Source organism: Hyperoodon ampullatus (assembly GCF_949752795.1).
Source record: "Hyperoodon ampullatus genome assembly, chromosome: 5".
NCBI lineage: Eukaryota > Metazoa > Chordata > Mammalia > Artiodactyla > Ziphiidae > Hyperoodon > Hyperoodon ampullatus.
This window is the reverse complement of record NC_136918.1, coordinates 22,236,007-22,259,577: the sequence shown is the minus strand read 5'-3', so window position 1 is coordinate 22,259,577 and position 23,571 is coordinate 22,236,007. Positions and strand designations below refer to the sequence as shown.

The 23,571-nt window shown below is 42.2% G+C and overlaps 1 protein-coding gene and 1 pseudogene across 2 annotated transcripts in view; both read left to right on the top strand.

Annotated features, from left to right (window-relative positions):
- Positions 1-23,571, top strand: part of RARB (retinoic acid receptor beta) — a gene marked incomplete at both ends in the record, with an annotated part of 424,884 nt that overhangs the window by 108,153 nt on the left and 293,160 nt on the right. The gene's annotated exons all lie outside the window — the stretch shown is intronic.
- LOC307053868 (heterogeneous nuclear ribonucleoprotein H-like) lies at positions 4,541-6,024 on the top strand (annotated as a pseudogene). The gene has a single exon. The product of its transcript is annotated as a heterogeneous nuclear ribonucleoprotein H-like (transcript).

The following is a 23,571-nucleotide window of genomic DNA, read 5'->3' as shown; positions in this document are numbered from 1 at the left end:
GCCTCTGGAAGGTGTTTCTCCACCTCCATGATTGCAGGGCTGATGCCCATGGTGCTAGCACCTGTGCCAGAGATACCTTCTCTAGCCTGACACTGGTACCGCCTCCACTGTGGCTGAAGCCATTGACAGTGGGGACAGTGTTAAAGACTCAACAGCTAAGCTGAACAGCATACTGGACTCAAGTGCAGAATAAATCCCTGAGCTAGAAGATAAATAATGAGATAGGAAGTATTTAAAAAAAAATGGTTAAGAAACCTGAGGACAGATCCATAACTTCCAACATCCATCTGATAAATGGCACAAAAAGAGAAAATAGAAAGCATGAAAAAGAAAAGAAATAGTGGCCATGAATTTTTTAGGACATGAGTTCTCACATGAAGTTCACTCAAAAGCCAAGCTGAATAAATGTGAGTCATAATCACAGTGAGATCGTACTTCATGGTCACTAAGATGGCTAAAACCAAAAAGTCAACAATAACAAGTGTAAGCAAAGATGTGGAGACACTGAGACCCTTGCACATGGCAGTGGGAATTTTATTTTACGTTATTTTTTAAAATAAATTTATTTATGTATTTATTTATGGCTGTGTTGGGTCTTCATTGTTGCGTGCAGGCTTTCTCTAGTTGTGGCGAGTGGGGGCTACTCTTCATTGTGGTGTGCAGGCTTCTCATTGTGGTGGCTTCTCTTGTTGCGGAGCACAGGCTCTAGGCGCACGGGCTTCGGTAGTCGTGGCACGCAGGCTCAGTAGCTGTGGCTCGCGGGCTCTAGAGCACAGGCTCGTTAGTTGTGGTGCACGGGCTTAGTTGCTCTGTGGCATGTGGGATCTTCCCAGACCAGGACTCGAACCCATGTCACCTGCATTGGCAGGTGGATTCTTAACCACTGCGCCACCAGGGAAGCCCTTGCAGTGGGAATTTTAGATAGTGCAACAGCTTTGGAAAATAGTCTGGCAGTTCTCAAAAGGTTACGACGATGTAGCCAAGAGAACTGAAAATGTGTTCACACAAAAGCTTGAACATGAAAGTTTATGCAGCGTTATTCATCATAGCCAAAATTTAGAAACAACCCAAATGTTTATCACTTGCAAATGGAAAAATGAATGTGGATGAATGGATAAACATAAGATGGAATATTATTCCGCCATAAAAAATAAATTGCTGACACATGCTACAACATAGATGAACCTCGAAAACATTAAGTGAGAGAAGCCACATATTATATGATCCCATTTAGATGAAGTGTCCAAAATAAACAGATACGACAAAAAGTAGATGCGTGGTTGCCAGGGGCTGTGACAGGGCAAAATGGGGAGTTACTGAGTTTTCTTTGGGGGACGATGAAAAAGTTCCCAAATTAGATAATTGTGATGGTTGCACACCCTTGTAAATATACTCACAACCACTGAATTGTATACCTTAAAAGGGTGAACTTTACGTTATGTGAATTTTATCTCAATTAAACTGTTAGAACAAAAAAGTGATTCCTCACCAAAGCTGGGCAGAGGTTACACTAGGTCCCGTGAGAACAATTCCTCTCACCCCTCACTTGAGTGGTTTGGGTCTAAGGTGTACTGTTCTCCAGTCACAGAACGTGTGTGTATGTGAGAGAGAGAAAAACTTGTTAAGCATTTGTTTGCATCCTCCAGCCTCAGGTTCTAGGAGGCTGGCCTGGAAGATAATCTGAAGAGCAGCTGGATGCCCTCCTCAGGATGGCTCCAACCTCCATGCCCATCAGAGCCTGCGTTCTTTCCCAGGGGCTCCGTGGTCCCTTCCACATACAGCCCCCTGGCACACACAGCGGTCCAGCCCCCGGAGCATTGTTCACTCAAAACAACTTGGGGAGGGCTTCCCTGGTGGCGCAGTGGTTGAGAGTCCGCCTGCCGATGCAGGGGATGCGGGTTCGTACCCCGGTCTGGGAAGATCCCACATGCCACAGAGCGGCTGGGCCCGTGAGCCATGGCCACTGAGCCTGCGCATCCAGAGCCTGTGCTCCACAACGGGAGAGGCCACAACAGTGAGAGGCCCGCGTACAGCAAAAAAACAAAAAAACAAAAAAAACAATTTGGGGAGGTATCAGTATCCGCATTTGCACATGAGAAAAACTGAGCTCAGAGAGATGGTGGCTCAAGAAGCAAAGAAAACGAACACTGATTTTTATCCTCGTGAGTTTGCCAACCCCCTTTAATCTGATTCTTCAAAGTGCTCTTATTACTCAGCCATTAAAAAGAATGAAATAATGCCGTTTGCAGCAACATGATTGGACCTGGAGATTATCATACTACGTGAAGTAAGTGAGACAGAGAAAGACAAATACCATATGATATCACTTATGTGGGGAATCTAAAGTATGACACAAATGAACTTATCTACAAAGCAGAAACAGACTCACAGACCCAGAGAACAGGCTTGTGGTTGCCAAGGAGGAGGGGGTTGGCGAGGAGGGATGGAGTGGGAGGTTGGGATTAGCAGATGCAAACTATTATATTTATGATGGATAAACAACAAGGTCCTACTGTACAGCACAGGGAACTATGTTCAATATCCTGTGATAAACCATAATGGAAAAAATATGAAAAAGAACGTATATATGTATAACTGAGTCATTTTGCTGTACAGCAGAAATTAAGCACGACATTGCAAATCGACTATAGCTCAATCAATTAAAAAAAAAAAACAGTAAACCTTGCTGACTAACTTTGTCACAGGCCTCTGGGTTCAGTAATGACTACAACTGAGCTAAAACATGATCATTGACAATGATAGCAAAGCTGAGCTTCAGTTAATTTTTGTGCTAGCCCAAAGAGTAAGTAAACCAACGGCTCTGATGAGTAAGAGCCCCCAGGGAAGCCCGAGTCCTGTCTGACTTCTGGTTTTCTCTCTCATCCCCCATGACCTCAGCTGGGCAGACACCACAGGCGCCCACCACATGGCTGAAACCTCATCAAGTACAGAAGATGGTGTTCATCATCTCTCTCCCTGTGATAAACGGTTGTTTAGATGCTCAGGTTTCCCTCTTTGTGAAACTCAGATACAATAACAACTTACCACAATCACTGGCAGAATTTCAGTAGAGCTACTTTTGAGCCCCATAGAGCCACTGCCAGTCTGGCAGAATGTTTTTATTTCGTTTTGTTTGGTCTTGGTTTGTTTCTTAATTACAGACTGCAGTGTCCAGGATTCAAGGATGAATTATAACCATGGGTGGCCCACTGGTTTACCAAGGCTTGTGAATACTGCCAGGCCATAGCCAAGACAGTCCTGAGGCTTGTGGGTACCTGGTATGGAAAAAAACACAGAGCAGCTCCAAAGTTCCAGAAAACTGGAAACATGGTAGTTCCTCCTAGGTCCACCCCACCTCCCCCACAGGCACCTGGAGACCTGACAGAAGACACATTTAACCCCCTTGACCACAGTAATATGGGTACATGCATACCTTTCCTTTGCTAACCTGAAAAATAAAATATGCTTCTTAGCAGTATTTTTTTGGATCTGTCATCTAAAGCAAAGGAAATAAAAGCAAAAATAAACAAATGGGACCTAGCTAAACTTAAAATCTTCTGCACAGAAAAGGAAACCACCAACAAAACAAAAAGACAGCCTACTGAATAGGAGAAAAATGGTTGCAAATGCTATGACTGATAAGGAGTTAATATCCAAAATATATAAACACCTCATACAACTCAATATAAAAAAAAAAGAAAAAAAAACCTGATTGGGCAGAATTTCTGAATAGACATTTTTCCAAAGAAGACATACAGATGGCCAACGGGCACATGAAAAGATCCTCAATGTCACTAATCATCAGGGAAATGCAAATCAAAACCATAGTGAGATATCACCTCACACATGTCAGAACAGCTATCTTCAAAAAGACAACAAAGAACAAACGTTGGTGGGGATGCAGAGAGAAGGGAACCCTCATACACTGTTGGTGGGAATGTAAATTGGTGCAGCCACTGTGGAAAACAGTATGGAGGTTCCTCAAAAAACTAAGAATAGAAATACTATATGATCCAGCAGTTTCACTCATAGGTACCTAAAGAAAACAACAACACTAGTTTAAAATGATACATGTACCCCAAAGTTCACAGCCTCATTATTTACAGTTGCCAAGATATGGAAGCGACCTAAGTGCTCATCAACAGATGAATGGATAAAGATGATGTGGTACATATAGACAATGGAATACTACTCAGCCATAAAAAAGAATGAAATTCTGCCATTTGTAGCAACATGGATAGACCTCAAGGGTAGTACTATGCTTAGTAAAATAAGTCAGACAGAGAAGACAAATACTGTATGTTATCACTTATATGTGAAATCTTAAAAGTAAGATGAATGAATATAACAAAACAGAAATAGACTCACAGATACAGAGAACAAACTAGTGGTTACCAGTGGGGAGAGGGAATGGGGGAGGGGCAAGATAGGGGTATGGGATTAAGCGGTATGAACTATTAGGTATAAAATAAATAAGCGCTTCTCAGCCGCGCCGAAGTTGTGTGTGCAGGCTGTTTCGACGCCAGGACCCCCTAAGACGATGATGTTGGGCACCGAAGGCGGCGAGGGATTCGTGGTGAAGGTCCGGGGCTTGCCTTGGTCTTGCTCGGCCGACGAAGTGCAGCGGTTTTTTTCTGACTGCAAAATTCAAAATGGGGCTCAAGGTATTCGTTTCATCTACACCAGAGAAGGCAGACCGAGTGGCGAGGCTTTTGTTGAACTTGAATCAGAAGATGAAGTCAAATTGGCCCTGAAAAAAGACAGAGAAACTATGGGACACAGATATGTTGAAGTATTCAAGTCAAACAACGTTGAAATGGATTGGGTGTTGAAGCATACTGGTCCAAATAGTCCTGACACGGCCAATGATGGCTTTGTACGGCTTAGAGGACTCCCCTTTGGATGTAGCAAGGAAGAAATTGTTCAGTTCTTCTCAGGGTTGGAAATCGTGCCAAATGGGATAACATTGCCGGTGGACTTCCAGGGGAGGAGTACGGGGGAGGCCTTCGTGCAGTTTGCTTCACAGGAAATAGCTGAAAAGGCTCTAAAGAAACACAAGGAAAGAATAGGGCACAGGTATATCGAAATCTTTAAGAGCAGTCGAGCTGAAGTTAGAACTCACTATGATCCACCACGAAAACTTATGGCCATGCAGCGGCCAGGTCCCTATGACAGACCTGGGGCTGGCAGAGGGTATAACAGCATTGGAAGAGGAGCTGGCTTTGAAAGGATGAGGCGTGGTGCTTATGGTGGAGGTTATGGAGGCTATGATGATTATAATGGCTATAATGATGGCTATGGATTTGGGTCAGATAGATTTGGAAGAGACCTCAATTATTGTTTTTCAGGAATGTCAGATCACAGATACGGGATGGTGGCTCTACTTTCCAGAGCACAACAGGACACTGTGTACACATGCGGAGATTACCTTACAGAGCTACTGAGAACGACATTTATAATTTTTTTCACCACTCAACCCTGTGAGAGTACATTTTGAAATTGGTCCCGATGGCAGAGTAACTGGTGAAGCAGATGTCGAGTTTGCAACTCATGAAGATGCTGTGGCAGCTATGTCAAAAGACAAAGCAAATATGCAACACAGATATGTAGAACTCTTCTTGAATTCTACAGCAGGAGCAAGCGGTGGTGCTTACGAACACAGATATGTAGAACTCTTCTTGAATTCTACAGCAGGAGCAAGCGGTGGTGCTTATGGTAGCCAAATGATGGGAGGCATGGGCTTGTCAAACCAGTCCAGTTATGGCGGCCCAGCCAGCCAGCAGCTGAGTGGTGGTTATGGAGGCGGCTATGGTGGCCAGAGCAGCATGAGTGGATATGACCAAGTTTTACAGGAAAACTCCAGTGATTTTCAATCAAACATTGCATAGGCAGCCAAGGAGCAGTGAACAGCAGCTACTACAGTAGTGGAAGCCGAGCATCTATGGGAGTGAACGGAATGGGAGGGATGTCTAGCATGTCCAGTATGAGTGGTGGATGGGGAATGTAATTGATCCTGATCACTGACTCTTGGTCAACATTTTTTAAAAGAAAAACAAAACTTAAGTTTTAACAGTTTTGCAATACAAACTTGTGATTTATGCTTACTCTAAGTGGAAACGAGGATTGTTTTAAAGACTTAAGGTTCAGTATTTTTGAACACAAACATTCATTTAGGATGTAACTAGGTTGAGTAATCTGTTACTGTTAATTTTCAGCTTTTCTCAAGTTAGTTATATTGTAGGATGTACTTAAGCAGTAGGTGTATTTAGGTTAAAGCAGTTGAATTATGTTAAATGTTGCTTACACCACATTACATTGAACACTGCTTGGATGCGTTGTTGAGAGACATGCTTTTTTGTAAAACTCTATAGGAGCTGTGTCTACAATTAAAAGTGAAACATTTGGGAAAAAAAAAAAAAGCTATTTATTGTATTGTACAGCACAGGGAATATAGCCAATATATTAGAATAACTATAAACGGAGTATAATCTATAAAAATATTGAATCACTACATTGTACACCTGAAACTAATATAATATTGTAAATCAACTATACTTCAATTTAAAAGAAACAAAAGATGGAGCCCATAGGCCTTGTGGAAGAATTAGATATTGGGAATAAAGGAAGAAAAGAGTCAAAGATTATTCCAAAGATGGACTGACCAGCTGGAATGGATCAAGGTCAAAGAAAACATCCAGAAGAGTGAATGTGAGCACCAAGCCGAGTAAGGAAGAAAGAAATCATCCCGGGGGTCTGAGGGAGCAATACTAGAGCACCGTAGTTACGACGGATGGAGCACAGAGGCGGGTGGCTTTGGGGTCATGGGCAAGTGGAGAGGATTTAAAGGACATTCAAGGCAGGAGAAAATGCTTGCGCAAAGCTGTGGGAATGGAACGAACATTGAATGTCAGGGGAAGAAGAGACCCGCAGAATTGGGTAAGGCAGCTTTGCTAGGAAGCAGTGAAAGTGAGGCGGAGAAGTCAGGTGCAGTGGGGATTTGGGAGGCTTGACTACGTGCCTGGTAATACACTGCGAGTCTAGACACCTGGCTTCTAGGTTCAGCCATGATCTGTGCATCATATAAGAGGCCACTTCCTTTTGTGAACATCAGGAAAGTTGTAAAAATACTGCCAGAGATATGGTATGAAAACTCTCAGATCTTAAAATTAGCAGTGGGCCATCCAAAATTTAAAGATTGATCACTCATATGAACACTACTTTAACTCCACATGTGGATAGTGGAACTCATCTTTCTGTGCATTTTAATAACCTGAATGAAACTCAGTGTGTGCTTTTGGTTATGTAATTTATATAGCAAAACTCTCTTATGCACATGTACCATTTACTATGCGATCTACATTTCTGGGTGCACTAAGCATCTACACTTAATATCCAATAACCATTCAGGGCTACGGGCACAAAGCCACTTATGCTCTACTTCGTGGGCAGTTAAAGGATTTATCAAGAGTAACTTTTTCTACTCACAATTTTTGCCTTGGGTATTAGAACGTAAGCCTTGAATGAGATGCAAGTTTGCTCCAAGCACTGGTTCACAGTATTGGCTGCACACTGGAATTGCCAGGGAGCTTTAAAAACTGGTGATACCTGGGTCCTTTCCCCTGAGATCCTGACTTAATTGATCTGGGGTGAGGCCTGGGTGTCAGAATCATTAAAATCTCCTGGGGTGATTCTAATGTGCAGCAGAGTTTGAGAACTACTGCTTTAAGTTTATTTTGATTGTTTTAAGATATATATATATTTTTTTATTGAAGTATAGTTGATTTATAATATATTAGTTTCAGGTGTACAACATAGTGATTCGATATTTGTATAGATTATACTCCATTTATAGTTATTATAAAATATTGGCTATATTCCCTGTATGGTACAATAATATATCCTTGTAGATTATTTATTTTATACATAGTAGTTTGTACCTCTTAATCTCCTACCCCTATCTTCCCCTCCCCTCTTCCTTCTCCCCACTGGTACCACCAGTTTGTTCTCTATATCTGTTAGCCTGTTTCTGTTTTGTTATATTCATTCGTTTTATTTTTTTAGTTTCCACATGTAAGTGATAACATACAGTATTTGTTTTTAATTTATTACACTAAGCATAACAACCTCTAGGTCCATCCATGTTTCTGCAAATGGCAGAATTTCATTCTTTTGTATGTCTGAGTAATATTCCATTGTATACATGTACCACATCTTCTTTATCCATTCATCTATTGATGGACACTTAGGTTGTTTCCATATCTTGGCAGTTGTAGATAGTGCTGCTGTGAACATTGGGGTGCATGTATCTTTTCAAATTAGTGTTTTTGTTTTCTTAAAATATATACCCAGAAGTGGGATTGCAGAATCATATGGTAGTTCTATTTTTAGTTTTTGGGGAAACTCCATACTGTTTTCCACAGTGGCTGCACCATTTTACATTCCCCCCCAGCAGTGTACGATGGGCCCCTTTTCTCCACATTTTCGCCAGCATTTATTATTTGTAGACTTTTTGATGATGGCCATTCTGACCAGTGTGAGGTGATGCCTCATTGTGGTTTTGATTTGCACCTGTGGGCTCCATCTCGAAAGTCCTCCAGAATCTCCCCACTGCTTACCACCCGCACAAGTACAAGGCACCATTTGACGCCACCTTGGTTATTGTAATAATCACCCAATAAGTCTTCCTGCTTCCACTTCTGCCCTTACAGACTGGCTTCCAGAGTGATCCTTTTAGACTGTAATTCCAGGCACGTCCCTCCCCTATTCAAGGTCCTTCAAAGGCTCCCACCACCCTTAGGATGAAACTGAAAATTCGCCAAGATCTTCTAAGACACACGAGCGATTATAACTTTCTTCACAGAGTTTGACTTTCCATATTAATAATAACAGCTGGCATTGAACAAGTGTTTACACAAGGCACTGCTCTAAGCCTTTTACATGTTTTACCTGGTAAGAAACAGAGGCACAAAGAGGTCAGGAGACTTTCCCCAAGTACACCAGCAGTAAGCCATGAGCTAGGATTTGAACCCATACCAGCCTCTGGACCACCTCCCCTGCCGCTAGACATAGGCCATATACTAAGATGTGCTGCAATCCACGCTGTCAGACCCTCATTGTAATTTCAGATATTTCCGTAAGGAGCCCGACACTATTTGTTTTCTTACATTTGCAAATGCATCAATGTGTGACTTTGTAGGTGGAAAGATTTTAAGGAAGGGGAAAGAGAAAAAACTGGAGCCTGAATTAATTAGGCAAGCCCAATCCCTCAGACAGCAATGCCCCAGAGCCAAGTTGGGAGCCAAGAAATTTGTTTTAAAAATATGATCTCTCCCAAGCCCCAGATTATGTCAAATATATGGTGATATACCACCCAAAAGGCAAAACCACAGCTTGCTTGTTTAAAGGCTGCTTTAGGTTAGCTTAGCTGCCCAGCTGCACCACAAGCCATGGGCTGCAGATTCTAGGCAAAGGTTGAAAAGTCATCTGGAGAAGAGGCACCGTGGTCCTGCCCTCCCAGAGGCTCTGCGTCTTTGGAAGGAGTGCCCTGGGCTGCTGACGTCAGGCAGGCCGGTGGGCCACTGGCTTTCACCGTAGCCACCGCCGGCCAGAAGTGTCCACCACACTCCCTGCCCCATAAGGAGGGAACAGTCCTGTTTGTTGAGTAGCACAAAGAGCTTGGGCTTCGACCAGCGTTCCCTCAGAAAGAGGAAAATGTCCACCAGTGGTGTGAACAACAGGGATGGGGAAGGGTCTGAGGCATCCTGGGAGCAGGGTCACTGCAGAGTCAGGAGAGGAAGGCAGGTGGCCGGCTGTCTGAAACAGTCACGCAGTTCAGGCGATTAACCCACCGGGTCCCCGTCTTGTCTCGAGGGCCCAAGCTCTTCTGTTGATTCTGCTTTGTGAGTGACACGTGGGTACCCTACCTGGAGCCTGGTCGCACCTGGGGGGAGGGGTTTAGGAGGTTTAGCTGGCCCTCCCCGATGTATCATACAGTTGTCATCTGAAACCATGGAGAACACAGGGAAGGAAAAGCCGTTACACCCCAGGAGGGGCCGTGCCCATTTTTGGCAGGGGGGAGTGAGTGAGCTGGCGTTGGGTTTCTTGATCAGGTCTCCATGGCAGGCCGGCAGCCCCCCAGCAAGGCCTGGTACCCCTGTCCTCTGTGTGAACCTGCCTGAAAGGGATCCAGGAGTTATTGGGTAATCAGGACTTGTCAGCACCTCGGTTATGCAGGATGGTTCAACCCGATAATGTGAATGGAACCTGTAATAGCGCTGATGAAAAGCGCTCCAGTTTCAAAAGGGCCTGGAATGATTTTTTGTTCATTTTCTGTTTACATGTAATGTGTTATTGATGTCACTACCTTATAATACAGCAGCTTGTTTCATAGAAAAAACAGGAATTATTCATTCTTTAAAAAAAAAAAAAAGACTAAGAAGAAGAAAGAAGGGAAGAAAGAAACCCTGTTACGTGAGGAAAATTGCATTCGAATGCTGCAACTGAAACATATTGATTTTCTGGCACCAGACTTTTTAGATTAAAAATGCCAATACTAAATCCTTTCATGACCCATAGTTCATATGAAGTTCGCATGTCATTTACTGTTATTCTGTGGGAAAAAAAAAGAAGCTGAATCTTTAATGAAAACAGAGTTGGAAAGAATGTCTGCCGTTTCTACAATTTGCATACCATTAGAATAATGCTTGCTTATGCATGCTGAGTGGGGTGGGTTGAACACTTTTGTTAGTTCAGATCAAAAACCGTGTGTCTATGTTAATCGTCTCCCTGGCTTGGCCTCACCCTGGGTAAGGACCATGGATGGACCATTTTCATCATCCAAGTCATTCAGGGCGGCATGTCAAGCTGCCCCGTGGTAAGACACGTTCCTTCACGTTCTGTGAGGGTCAGAGACCTATGTCTGGTCTCACCGTGGTCCAGAAAACATCAATGGTACCTATTCGTTGTTAAGAACAACAGCAGAGCCACAGAAGTTCCTGGTGTAGTCCTGATTTTGTTGCATAGTTACTGCTGATCTCAGAAGTTCCTGGGCCAACACACCAAAGCCTCCACAGCACCTCTGGTTGCACTTCTATTTTCTTGCAATGTGCCATGAGTTAGTTAGATTGGAAAGTCAAGCAAAAACATCTTTCCTAAAGACCCATGTCCTTTTTCTCTATTCTTCCATGTTTTCAAACCATTATCACAAACTTGTATGCCTTTTTCAGAGCTCACTCTACCTCTTGCTAAGCCAGGGACTATTGGGGTTTCCTTGTCTTTGGACAAAGGTGAGCTCATTCTCTAACTTTTCAGTCTTTATTCCTAGAAGGAGGATGATACACTCAGTGTAGATTTCTTGAATAAGCAGCTCCTCTAACCGGAATCCTGCTTAGCGTCCACAGCAGGGGTTGACAAGATCCACAACCAAATCTTAACCTGACACCTGCTTTTGTAAATAAAGTTTTATTGGAACACAACCACATCTGTGTGTTTACATATTGTCTGTGGTTCTGCAATAACAGAGTTGAGTAGTTGCCATTCAGAATGCATGGCCAGCAGAGCCTGAAGTATTTGCTATCTGGTCCTTCTTGGAAAAAATGTGCTAATCCCTGGCCTATAGAGCTGTGTTTCTCTAAAATCTTCTCCTGCGCTATGATGTCCAAGAGTAGATACAGCTGCTTCTCAAAGCTTCACTATGAACGTGAACATAAGAGTAGGTTAAATCATGAATTTAAAATCACGGCCTTTCGAGTAAGGTGGAATCTTACAAATAACCTTGTCCTACTTCCCATCTGACTGATGTTTGATTACCATCAATAACATATTCCAGTACTGGGACAACTATTAAATCCCCAAACATGCCATTCTGTATTTTGATTGTTCTGTTAGGAACTCTTCCTTGAATCAAGTAAAAATCTATCTCCTTGTTGGTTCTTTCCATTTGTATGTCTGTATGCTTTGCAGGCATATAAACAAGTATGAACCCTCCTCAATGCAATGATCATTCAGGTATTAAAAACTGTTATTTTCTCCCTGAGTGTTTTCTTCTTCAAGTTAGATTTTCCAGTTTACTTTCCTGGTTCCTTTTATGTTTGAGTCCTGAGGCCTTTACCAATCCAGTCACACTCCCCTGGATGCCTTAATCCATCACCAGGTACTAAGGCAATATTCCAGGTTGTGGTTCCACCAATGTGGAGTTACACAGAGCCATCACCTCCGTCATTCTAGAATTAATATTTCTGTTTTTGTAAGCTAAAATTGAATTTGTCTTTGGGGATACCACATCTCACTGTTGATTCTGACCATGCATGAAATCCACTGTCTCAGTCAGCTCTGGCTGCTACGACAAAATACCATAGACTGGGTGGTTCAAACAGTAGACATGTGTTTCTCATGGTTCTGGAGGCTAGGAATTGTAAGACCAAGGTGCCGGCATATTTGGCTCCTGTGAGAGCCCGCTTCCTGGTTTGTAGACGGCCACCTTCTCACCGTATGCTTGCAGTTCCTTTCCTGGGTTGTGTGCATGTGAAGAGAGAGGTCTCTCTGTCTCTTCGTATAAGAACACTAATCCAACCCTCATGGCTTCATCTAAACCTGATCATCTCCCAAAGGCCCCGCTTCTAAATACCATCACATTGGGAGTTAGGGCTGTACCTTGTGAATTTTGGGGGGATGCAAACATTCAGTCCATAGCATCAACTAAAACCCCTTTTCAGATATATAGAAAGTTATCTTGCTCTTTTTCCTACCTTTGTCCTTTTTCCACTGACCTACCCCCGCCACCATACCTGCCTGAACTGTGTCTCTGATTTTACAAGGGAACCTGATCCCTTAACATCTGATAGTTGCTTCTTAACTGGGAAGGAATAAAACAAAGGTCTCTAATCCTTTCTCCCTTCATCCATCCATGTGAAACATAGCTTCTTCCAAACTACTGACTTCTCCCACCTGCTTTATCCACCTCCAATGGAAAGAAAGTGGCTAAAAGCAAAGACTCCCCACCTTTTGGTAACATGATAGGATTGCCCATGCTGGCTTTCTGTGGCTGAGCATACCATATGATGAAACCTGGCCAATGAATCACAAGCGTGAAAATGATGTGCATCACTTCCAGACCAAGCATGTAACTGCCAGTTCAAAACGCTGGATCTCTCTCCTCTCTCTTTGTTTCTCTCTCTCTCAGTTTTTCTCTCTCCCTCTCTGGCATGGTGTTCATCAGCATTCAAGACTGTGGCCATCGTATGAGTCTGGGTCTCAGAATATGGTGGCAGAGAGTAGATCCCCTGCTAAGTCAGGGTGGACATGGAGACTGCGTGAAAAATATTCCTTTGTTTCTGTAAGTGGCTGAGATTTGGGGGTTGTTTTTACAACATAGCCTGGCCTAACTGACTTATATTCACATTTTCTGGACACTCATTCATTCAACATCATGTAACTCTTTGTTTAGTAGCTACTGTGTGAAAGCACTTGGGCCGTCACAGTGAACAAAACAAAAATCTCTACCCTTGTGGAAATAAAGGGTTTAACATTTAATGTAATGGCCACCTCACACCTGGACTCTTCCAAATACAGTGTGGCAGACAGAAGGTAACACATTCAGGATGAGTGTCTTTAGATGTGTGATTGTCCATGAATACATTAGAGATCATCCTGGCTGTGTGTCGGAGTGCCAGGGTTCAAGTGCTAGTGTTGCCACTTACCTGCTGTATGACTTTAGGCTGACCGCTCTACTCGTCTGGGCCTCTCTTTCCTTTACGCCTTTACATGCATGCTTAATTCCATTCCATGACATTCATAACCAATGGTTGTCCAGCCTCTACCTGAATACTTCCAGAAACAGGATCCTCACCACTTGCCAAGGCAGTGTTACATTTCTGAGCACCTGTGTCTGCTTGAATGTTTTTCCTCTGAAGCTCTTACACTCCAGAAGCCTGGAGATGCAGCAAATTACATTTTGTGCTGAAATCCCCAAGGCCAGAATTTGCAGGTAAATCAATTTTTTACTGAGTTTCTATTTTGTGCCAAGCACTGCCTTGGACTAGAAGCTCTGGAGCTTAGAGGAGAAGCTTGCACAATGGCCCTGAACTTCACATTCAAGTAGACGGATAAGAGTGGCAGGTAGGCATTCTTTAAATGGTTATAATAATACTGACTGATTCATTGGAGAGTTGTGGGAATTAAATGAGAAAATATAGGTAAAGTGTTCAAAATGCCCAGAGTAGTGTTAGTAAACTTTTAATAAAGATAAGTAATATTTCTATTATAGCTAATACATATTATATCATTTTTTCTTTTAACTTCTGTTTCTTTTTAAACCCCTTTAATTTGTTTCACACTGGTATTTAACCAGTTATTCTTTGAGAGTCAGGTAGGTCCCAGAAGTGTTTGAATGCCTCATTTCAGGGTGCAATCAGTCGCATGGTTTCATCCCTGCCCTCTGAAAGACTACTCCAGGGTGGAAAAAAAATGTTGGTTATGTACCTGGCTTTTGTGTTGTTTTTTTTTTAAATAGCCCTCTGAAGGGAATTATGACAGTGACTGCAAAAAAAAAAAAAAAAAAAAAGTGGTAGGTAGGCACCAGGGCATGACATATTGTACTAAATTGTGTTTCAGAGTCAGGGGAAAGGGAGAGGTGGTGGGGATGAGGGTGACCAAGGAGGGCTTCATGGAGAGCATGGGAGTTGTGTCCAGCCTGGAAGGATTGTAGACTCCAGGTAGGTGGAGGGCATCAGAGAGCGATCTATCAGACAGGGAGAGCCCCCTTAGGGAAGGCGAGGACAGCGAGTGTGGTGTCCTGTGGAAGCAGGATGGGGCCCCCCTGGTAAGAACAGAGAGCGGGAGTGAAGAGGAGATTCTGACCAGCGCTGTGCGGACAGTGACCAGAGGAGCCCACTGGTAGAACTTTGAAAGACAGAATACCAGCCATCCATACTGTCTAGGTGTGTAGTAAAGAATGTCTTCATTTTCTTTTCAATCAAAAAGTTCTCCCATAGCTAACAAAAAGAGCTTTGCCTCTCTGGGACTTCTCCTTTTGTCACAGATTCTCCGTTCGTTTAGTTTTCATCTAATTAACAATAGCTATCAAACTTCCAAATTACAGATGTTCCTCCCTGGACATCCCTTGTGTTGATGGCAGTTTCTCCACACCAGTGTAGATGGGTCATTTGAAGGCTTCCATGGGGAGGCAGGGGGGAGCTTAAGCCTGTCCTCACGCTGTAACAAGACATGTTGGTGGGAATGGAAATTGGTGCAGCCACTAGGGAGAACAGTATGCAGGTTCCTTACAAAACTAAAAATAGAGCTACCATATGACCCAGCAATCCCACTCCTGGGCATATATCCAGAGAAAACCATAATTCAAAAAGATACATGCCCAACAATTGACAATGATCCTAAATGTTCATAGCAGCTCTATTTACAATAGCCAAGACATGGAAACAACCTAAATTTCCATCGACAGAGTAATGGATAAAGAAGATGTGGTACATATATACAATGGAATATTACTCAGCCAGAAAAAGGAACGAAATAATGCCATTTGCAACAACATGGATGGACCTAGAGATTGTCATACTAAGACGAGTAAGTCAGGCAGAGAAAGACAAATATCATATGATATCACTTATATGTGGAATCTAAAAAAAAAAAAAAAGATACACATGAACTTATTTACAAAACCGAAACAGACACGCAGATTTAGAGAACAAACTTATGGTTACCAGGGGGTAAGGCTGGGGGTGGGAGGGATAGACTGGGAGTTTGGGATTGACATGTACACACTGCTATATTTAAAATAAAACGCCATTCCATGAAAAAAGAAAAAAAAGACATTTGGAGAAGGGAAATATGGAAAGGAACACAGTTGCCAAATGGGCTCCATGCTTCATCTAAGTGATGGGTTTATTTAGGCTTTCAGTGAGAATGGCTTTCCCCAGGGCACATATGGTACATAGACAGTTCAGGCTTGTGACACAAACTCTCAAAAAAAGCAGGGAATGACAGTGGGGGCTGTGGAGATACACTGCAGCCACCCCTCTTTGCCTCTCAGCTGACCTCCTGGGTGTTTCCACCTCCTTGTTCAAGTAAGTGAGTTTCAGGTCCCCACAGAAAAATTCACGTGAGACCCAAGCTCCTTAATGTGGTACTCAGTTAAGAAGATGGGTGAAAACGGAAATCCTGTGTTCCAAATGGAAGTTGTTTGGGGAGCAGGTGAGTTGTTTCCTGTGGCATGTGGGGAAGTGGTTAATGAACTCACTGAATCCAAGACAGTCATTCTGAAGTGCCAAGGAGGGTGGGGGAGAGTCAGAGACGGAAGAAAAATCAGTGTGTGATTCTATAAATGGAAAGGTGGGATTTGGGCTAATTACCTTGCGGAAAGTTAAGGTTATCATTAAAAATAATGCACTGACTTTTCTGTAGATCTTGATAGTTTTCAAAACATGTCCAGATCCAGTATTTTATTTGATTCCCCCAGCAACCCTGGGGGGTAGGCAGAGTGGATTTTTTTTTTTTTTTTTTTTTGGTGTTCATTTGACAGATGAGAAGTTAGAGGATTCCCTCAAGATTACACAGCTAATGAACGGTAAAGTCAGGCCTTTAGAAACTCAGTCCTAACTCTGGTCTGGTCAAGTATGGAGGAAAAGCAAAACCTGGGAGTTAACAGTGGATTCATAAAATGCAATCCACTTAAGAGAGGAGGTGTGGCAATGTAAATAGTTTAGTAGGCACGGGCTCACTTTGGAGCAGAAATTGCAAATAGAGATCATAATCTACTAGAAGATGACCTTGCACAATTATGACCCAAACAATGTTGACAACGTTTTTTCAATTTTTAACAAGATTTAAAATTCAGGACAATTCACAGTGAAATCTAGATTTCTCATCTCTCTTAAAATCAGCATGTCTGGTTCCCCTGTCTGGTCCCACACGGCCACAACCAGCAGGAGCTTAGGAGCAGTGTCCCTCTTTAATAGGTATGAGTGCTCTAGTTTGCCACAGTCCTCACCATTCCCTGTCGTCCCCAGCCCTGGAGACCAGGGGTCAGTTGATATTCCCCTCACACCCATGCTGTTATTTTTCTCCTACTCATCTGTACCATTCATTGGATTCTGCAGGCATTTTTTTTTCTTTTTTCTTTTTCTTTTTTGCTGTACGCGGGCCTCTCACTGTTGTGGCCTCTCCCGTTGCAAAGCACAGGCTCCGGACACGCAGGCTCAGTGGCCATGGCTCACGGGCCCAGCCGCTCCACGGCATGTGGGATCTTCCCGGACTGGGGCACGAACCCGGGTCCCCTGCATCGGCAGGTGGACTCTCAATCACTGCACCCCCAGGGAAGCCCCTCTGCAGGCATTTGAACTTGTGCCTCCTGGCTCTATCAATTTCTGTCTATGTGAACATGGCAGTCTACTTTCACTCTCAAGGTTTCCACTTCTATTTCCATTCTATAAAATAGGGATGATAATGGTGGCACTATAGTGAGTATTGGGGATTTTTTTGTTATTTTTTCTTTCTTTAATTTTTTTTCTTTCTTTTTTTTTTTTACACTGAAGTATAGTTGATTTACAATGTTTTAGGTGTATAGCAAAGTGATTCAAATTCAAAGTGAGCAAAATATATATATATTCTTTTTCACATTCTTTTCCATTATGGTTTATTATAAGATATTTAATATAGTTCCCTGTGCCATATAGTAGGTGCTTGTTGGTTATCTGTTTTAGATATAGTGTTGTGTATCTGTTAATGTCAAACTCCTAATTTATCCTCCCCCCTTTCTGCTTTGGTAACCATAAGTTTGTTTTCAATATCTGTGAGTCTATTTTTGTTTTGTAAATAAGTTCATTTGTACCTTTTTTTAGATATAAATGATATCATATATTTGTCTTTCTCTTTCTGACTTGCTTCACTTAGTATGATAATCTCTAGATTCATCCATGTTGCTGCAAATGGCATTATTTTGTTCTTTTTTTTTTTTGTGGTACGCGGGCCTCCCACTGCTGTGGCCCCTCCCGCTGCAGAGCACAGGCTCTGGACGTGCAGGCCCAGCGGCCATGGCTCACGGGCCCAGCCGCTCCGCGGCATGTGGGATCTTCCCAGACTGGGGCACGAACCCGGGTCCCCTGCATCGGCAGGCGGACTCTCAACCACTGCAACACCAGGGAAGCCCTATTCTGTTCTTTTTATGGCTGAGTAATATTCCAGTGTATGTACGTACCACATCTTCTTTATCCATCCCTCCATCAGTGAATATTTAGGTTGCTTCCCTGTCCTGGCTATTGTAAATAGTGCTACTATGAACATTGGTTATTTGGGATTTTTTTTTGTTTTTTTTTCTTTCAACATTCTTTCTTTCCTTGTAAGTTCCCGTCTTATGGGTATAAGGAGATTCACATGTTTCCCGTAGCACCTAGGGCAGCACTGGGTGTCCCTGGCTCCTCCAGTCAGATGCAGATGAACCAGACTTAGATCTGACAGCTAGTGACCCACAGGAACATACACGTGCATGGTGCATCTTGAAGAGCTACATTGCATCTGTGGAAACAGCCATGGCAGGTGCGTCAGTGGTACCATTCAACACCCAGCATCAGTGGGTTGGCGATGTGAGCCAGTATAGGACACGTCTGGGCTCCCTCCATCCCCAGCATGGAGTGAGCCGTCATCGCTGGCTGCCTAACTCCCAAGCCCTGTTCTCTGGCCTTCCCAGAGGAACCGTGAGCTCCTTAAGTTCCTGCAGTGCTTGTCTTTTGCCTATTAGGTCTCGGCTCCCTTCCCATCCTTCCCCTCGTCTACTCTATGCTGTACAGGGCAACCACCATAAAATACACTTCCCAAGCTCCTGTGTCAGCAGGTTTGTAAAGTTCATGCAGTTTGGGGGCCCTCTTTTATAAAAAATAATTCAAAATTATAGAAACAAAATTATGTAAAAAAGGGAATATTTAATGAGAAAAAATCACAACAAATTACAGATCTTAAAAATTTTACGTACAATGAGAAAATAAAAGAACAAATAAAAAATAAAAAGCTGGAAACATAAAATTATATTTTTCTTGAACTGTGGCAGATGTCTCTCTCCTACTTTTTTCCTAGAATTTTTGACTTTATACTCTTGGATTTTCTCTTCCTATGACAATAATTTTCTATAGAGAAAAGCAGAAATATCATTCAGTCTTTCCTCAGCATGCTGACTGGAATTCACTTTTTTATTATTGACAATTTAGAATAGTTTCCATTATCAACTCATTATTAATGCAGTTATGTAAAATTTTAGGATCATTGTCAATTGTTGGGCAAGCCTCTATCAGCTTGCTTTCATGGTAGAGCTGTGAGATTTTTAAGGTAGTTTAAGTTTCTTATGTTGCAACCAAATGGTTTGTTATCATGTCCTCATGTTAAGGCATCTGAGGTGATAGCCAGGTGAAATGGCATAGCGGACAGTCGTGTTTTACTGCAGGCTATTCTGACACCAGGAAAAACCTTTTTCCCCTATCTGAATGTCTGATGGGACATTTAAAATGCATGTAAGATGTGGAAAATTCTCAGGGGCGTGGGACAGTCTGATGTCTGCAGGATGTCTCCATACTAAGTGGTGCTAGCAACCCTCAATCCTATGACAGCAACCAGACTCCCTGTTCATTTATCTCAGAAATAAATGTGAACCACAGACATACACCCCACTAGACACCAACTAAATCACCTTCCCCTAGTCAGCCCCTAAAGATGCCCCAGGCCATTTGAATGACAAATTCGAGAGGAAATGTGAGATGGGGTGTGCATAGAGAATTCAAAGAGACAGCAGTGATAGCCATGAGTTCAAATAGCATATTTTTCAAATTGCCTACATAGGACCCTTGTACACAAGTTGCTAGGGCCTTGTAAGGGGTCTTCATGGTGAGAGGCCCTTCAGCCTAGGCCTCACTAACTTCCCTCTCAATCCACTTCTTCCAGCCTGGCCTGGTCAAAAGGAGGCACTGGCAAGGGTTGGGGGTTGGGGGGCTCCTGGCTTTTGTTCACCCCACTTCTTCCCTTTCTCCCTCCACCTTCCTGCCTGTGTTAATTTCTATCAGCATCCCTTTCAATTTCCAGCTCTAACAGAACATGTGTGACTATTTACTGTATTAAATTCATTCTACTGGATCACCTAGAATGGGGTTGTTTTTCTAACTGGACTCTGATCCATACTCTTGTTCTGCTTAAAAAAAATAAGCTTAGAAATTTTTATATGTTTCTGAATTTAGCCTAAAGATATTGTATAAATAGATCCCTATTGTCTTCAGTAAACTTTTTATGTGTGGCAGCAGGCTAGGCCCACAGTTTAATCTGAGGGCCATTATATCCGTATATCTTTTTTATATATTTATATAATTTCTAGTCTATCTACTTATTGAGAGACACAGAGTGTCATTTTTCTCCACAATTGCAAATATATGAAAGGTGGCATATTCTATTAAGAGAAAGCCTTAAATATGGGCGAGCGTCATCCAGAACTCCCTTGAAGTACCTTATATAATACAGGTAATAGGACCAAGTTATAAAAATGCCAAAGAATCTAGTGGGATTAGAACTAGGAACAGAAAATGAAATTTTATTTCATTTGGAAAAACATGCCTGGGGAAAATAATATATAATTCAGCTCTATCGATAGAGTAGTAAAACCGGGATCGTGCTGAGACCAAAAGAGGATTAGAATAGTAGTGACAACAAACTTGGGGTCAGCACCATAGTCAGATTGTAATAACTTTAAGAGCATAAACTGGACTGCAAGTTGAGGGAGAATAGCAAATTTGTTAGTGTGAATGGTAAAAAGAAAAGACCAAAAAGTATAAATGGCATTGCAGAGGACTAACAAATATGACAATGGTGACATTTTGTACTTCTATATTTTGTCATTTTTTTTTATATTGGAGACATTTTCATAAATGGGACAGGTTAAGATAAGGGACAGCAAAAAGTATTCTAATCCTAGAATTTGAGAAGGGATCCTAGAAACTACCTGTTTACCCCGTCATTGTACAGATGAAGAAATGCGAGAATAAATAATTCACATCAAGGGATTCGGTTAAACAAGGTCCTCCCTTTGCCCTCAGAATCTTCCTTGTGTGTCAACTTACAATTCCGTGTATGTTGACTAGGAGAAAATGCAAAACTAACCATAAGTATTTGATTATTAGAAATGGTGTCAAAAACACAAAAACACACAGCATATTTGCATAGGTAAAAGAATAACATAATCATTGAACCTATCTTGTTACAAGGATAGCTGCTCTGTCTGGTCCTTTGTTGCATCCTTAGTGCTCACCTCGTGTCCGACACAGAGTTGCTGGATCATTGATTGGTGAGTGGATGCTTGGATGCTTGGATGATGGAAAAGAGGGAGGGAGACAGTGAGGAAGAGAAGGAGGTTGGGTGGAAAGACAGGTGACTGACCTCCAAGGGGAAATTTGACCTGATCTCCAACTTGCTGAGGAAGAACTGACCTTGGCAATTCTGGGCCATGCTATCTTATATTTAACACAGCAAGGACTTAATTTCAGGTAATATAAAAATCCAGTCTCATTTTCATGATCAGTAGACTTGAGTTTGCCAAGAGACGTGCCCAGGAGTGTCAATAGCAGGGCTAGGAGTCCATTGCCTGAAATTAGCAACAAGACCTCACTATTTATGACTAAGTGGAGGAACACCAAATGAGTGAAGAATCTGAACTGCAGAACACGATTGCATTGCTTTTAGGTACTTACAGGAAAAATGGAACAGGCTAATAAAATATTACCTAAAAAAGATCAGTGGGGAAACCTCTTTTCATTCATTGATAAGAATGTGTATTCATCCTCTCAGTTATGAGTAACAGGATGCTTCCTACAAAATTTCAGGATGGTTTTAGATGGTCCTCTGGTATGAAAACATTCTCCTGGCACTTCTTTCACATTATTAATTACATGTGCACACCTTTTTCTCCACACCACCCAACCTCTGTCTGCCTTTTCACAAATGAGTAATTAAGGGAAGTCTGAATTGATAAGGTTTTTCAGGCACCACAATGTGGGAAGCAGCAGACACCCTGTTAAATGGCCACCTGGAGATCTTGAACACATGTCACTGAGAAAAGGTTTTGTTTGAGTACCTTCCCACAGCAAAGTTTGTCTCTCTCGCTGATTGTGTCATTATCAATCTTATGCATTTTTAAAACTAATGAACAGAAAATGTGAGGAAAGTCTGCCATTTCTTTCCCTCTCTTTTCCCTCTTTCTGTGCAGCTGAGTTCAGTCCCCATCAGCACTCGATTCCATTCAGAGTTCACAGCCATCACAATAGCTGCTGCAGTTTTAGGTTAAGCATATTTTATCCATAAATTGCCATATTTGGTTCTCGAGTTATTATTGCAGTTCCTTGGGGTACATTTAAATCCACCTTATTGTAATAGATTATGGAATATAGGGGCTAATGTGTCTAATGTAAAATAAATGACTCTAATGATTTATGACGTGACACTTCAGTTTTATTGAACATAAGGATCATTGTACTGAAATGGATGGTGTATTGCTGGTTTAGCATAAAATACTGAATAACATATTCAGGAAAATGAATGGCTCGGCCAGTTCATAATATTCTGCCCCTTCAGCTGAGAGGTCTTTAATAAGCAAGAGTGTCATTACACTTGAAAATGTATGTATAGGTAATCCATTATCTAGAACAATGACAGGGGTCTGCTCAAGTGCTTATTAAAGAAGAGGCTCTTTAGGAGAAAATGCAGAGTTCTCTGGTCTTCCTGAAAGGATGATTTCCACCCAAGCACGCGGCGACTCTTAACAGCGCCTAGCAGGATTGTAAGTGGCCCCCACGTTTAAACATTATCACCTTGAGACTCTCATGACCTACTAGACACGGGAATTTCAGGAAGGTTTTGATTTTTCAGCATTGTCCTCGGGCAATATCCTTGATGTCGTTTCCTCTCTGTGTCCATTCACCAACATTTCATTTTAACACTCACAGGGCCCAGCACTCATAGTAACTCGTGATGTGTCTTTCCCTCGAACTCCGTGTCTGTGTTTGATTACTGAATAACAAGGTAGAATTAAGAAGATCTAAAAAAGAAGAATGTATATATGGGTATAACTGAGTCAGTTTGCTGTATAGCAGAGATTGGCCCAGCATTGTAAATCAACTATACTTCAATTAAAAAAATTTTTTTTAAGTATAGAAAAAGAAGATGGAGAATAAATACCACAAACATTTCTAAAAAAAATCTGATTTAGCTGTTAATTTTTATTAACTACAATATGAAAGATGGTTTCCAGTGATCTATTGGATCGATACATTTGTGTTCTTGGGCCTGGGAGATGAAAGGAAATTCTTCTATGACAGATGACAGGTTTAAACTGATGCTGCAGTTCTGTCTTCCAAAAAGGGGTGGGGAGGACAGGAGGGATAAGGGACTTGACGTGAGTATTTTCTGACCCTCTCACCCCTGCAGTCCTGTGATCGCGGCCATCACAGCCCCATGGTCCTCCTGGGATACGGTTTGATGACATAGGCAATTCCCACCTAATCACTAACTCCTCGTGGAATTCTCTTGGTAGCATCC